Below are 2,850 nucleotides of genomic sequence, written 5' to 3'. Positions count from 1 at the left end.
AAACCAAAAGACCCCTGAATTAACTGCTGTCGGAGTGATCGACGGAATGGATTGACGGTCCGTCGATTGGGTCCGTAGATCGAGTCTGCCCGATAGGGCTTCACTAAAACGGACATAACTTTTTACTCAGAGGTTGGAATTTATCAAACTTGGTGGAGTTGGAAAGATAATTCAATTATCTATCTAACCATAGGTCATGGGGCACCTAATTCATTTTGTGTTAAAAGTTATGACCATCTGAAGTTGACCCATCAGAATTTTCAGCTAACTGGCTGCTAACCTTCGATGTACGGTCAGACCTACAGACCGTGGATCGAACGACGGTCCGTGCTGGTCAACCGTAGTTCAAGACTGAAGCTGGGCTTTTGGGGCATCAATCCACGGACACGAACTACGATCCGTGACCTGACCTACGGACCGTAAGTCCGGTCGTGGGTCAACACTTAACCAAATTTTCTGACTGAGTTCTGGGGAAGTTTTCTGTCATGAACCACGGACCTGCAGGACGGACCGTGAGTCCATCTACGGTCCGTGGATGGTGTCTGTGAGTGCCACATGTAACACCAGAAATCTAAAATCTCTATTTTCGGATACGGGGTGTTACACATACTGTTTAGATAATTCCTTAGTGCTTTTTAGCATAGACTAGTGGATCCACTTAGTTAAGGCGTTCTATATGACGGCAAAGCATAAGACATGTAACACCCCGTATCCGAAAATGGAGATTTCAGATTTCTGGTGTTACGGGTGGCACTCACGGACACCATCCACGGACTGTAGATGGACTCACGATCCATCCTGCAGGTCCGTGGTTCGTGACAGAAAACTTCCCCAGAACTCAGTCAGAAAATTTGGCTAAGTGTTGACCCACGACCGGACTTACGGTCCGTAAGTCAGGTCACGGACCGTAGTTCGTGTCCGTGGATCGATGCCCCAAAAGCCCAGCTTCAGTCCCGAACTACGGTTGACCAGCACAGACCGTCATTCGATCCACGGTCGGTAGGTATGACCGTAGATCGAAGGTTAGCAGTCAGTTAGCTGAAAATTCTGATGGGTCAACTTCATATGGCATTAACTTTTAGCACAAAATGAATTATGTGTCCCATGACCTATGGTTAGATAGATAATTGAATTATCTTTCCAACGCCACCGAGTTTACTAATTTCCGACCTCCGAGTAAAAAGTTATGCTCGTTTTAGTGAAGGCCTGTCGAGCAGGCTTGACTTACGGACGCAATCTACGGACCGTAGATTGACCTACGGCCCGTAGGTCCACTCCGTAGGTCACTCCGACAGCAATTAATTCAGGGGTCCTTTGGTCTTTTCCTGTTTCGTTTAACCCCTAAGATACGTCGTTTAGACCCTAAATCATGAGGTTTTAATTAGTTTAAGCCTAGAAACATAACTAGAACTTACCTAAGTCAAATCATTAATCAAACTTAGAAGAATTAGAACGCTAAGAGGAGAAAAGAGGTCAAGAACCCTAGTTCAAGAACGCAACAAGTTTCCTTCAGTTCCAGCCCCGAAATCGAAAGATTTCTCCGTGGAATTCGTCACCAGGTATGTGGGATTTCACTAGTGGGTTCCTTTCGTCCATTAGGTCCCTAGAATTCAATCAGATTCTTGATTCCATGATTATGAACAGACCTAGGGTTTCTAGAATTTGAACAGATCATCATGAATTAGTTATTTAAATGTTCCAAATCAGATTATCATGTTATTGCTCAGTTTATCACATGAATTTCAGAACCCTAGCTATGTATTTCTTTAGTTCTTGAATTACACATGCTAGGTCAGATATTTCAGTATTCAGTTTTACATGCCTCAATTTATGAATGCATCATTATCAGATTAATTGTTGCATTCTCAGTTTGCATGTTCAGTTCGAGCTATCCAGTATTTACAGAAATTCAGTCATAACCAGTTAACTACTTAATTCATTGGGAGTAGCATAATACCGAGTTGGACTAGGGTTTCAGCGTACCCATATAGTCCCAGAACTACGAGCCACGTAGGTGTAAGTCCCCTCTGTGGGCAACATCAGTTTAGTGATCACGCCAGCATGCCTCTATACCTCTGGCAGGGTATATTGGGTCCTCTCGATGGGGCGTATACATCGGACTCCACATTTAGCTCATGTGGTTTTATGTCGGTTATTAGTAGCTCCCACAGTTCAATCAAACTCTATTGCATTGACCATATTTCAGTACAGTCAGTATTCAGTCTCAGCATGTTATAAATTTGGTCATTGCATTCAGTTAGCTCAGTATTCAGTATTTCAGTATCTATATCATGTTCAGATTATATCATTGCTCAGTATGCTTTGTTCAGTTATATGTTATTTCAGCTTTACTCCATTTTGCATGCTTAGTACCTTTCAAATACTGACGCATACGTGCGCTACATCTTCTCGTGATGTAGGTTCAGGTTCTCAGCATCCAGATCACGCTTAGATCGGTTCCCGATCTCCAGTTCAGCAGAATCAGTGGTGAGTCCTCATTCTCCGAGGACAATAGTCATGAGTTTCTTTACAGTATTTTTAGTCTTTAGTTTCAGTTTTGCTAGATCTAGTTGGGACATGTCCCAACATTTCTAGTCAGTTTAGAGGCTTATTTCAGACATAGTTAGATTCAGCTTAGTGTTTTGAGTTTGATATTCCTTTTGTATTAAACTCTCAGATTTGATATATTCAGCTATAGTATATGGGTATTCCCCATCTTTTCAGATTTATTTATGATTTAGCTTTCGCATCAATTTATTATCTTTAGTATGCTCATGATCATGCCAGCAGGGTTAGCTTGGGATCACTTGTGGTCCTAGGTCCCGTGTCCGCGTCTCGGGGGTAGCTCGG

The sequence above is a fragment of the Solanum verrucosum genome, unplaced genomic scaffold (genome assembly GCF_900185275.1).
Source record: "Solanum verrucosum unplaced genomic scaffold, falcon-dt-bn FXZP01000102.1, whole genome shotgun sequence".
NCBI lineage: Eukaryota > Viridiplantae > Streptophyta > Magnoliopsida > Solanales > Solanaceae > Solanum > Solanum verrucosum.
The sequence above is the reverse complement of the archived record's forward strand: the minus strand, read 5'-3'. Positions refer to the sequence as shown.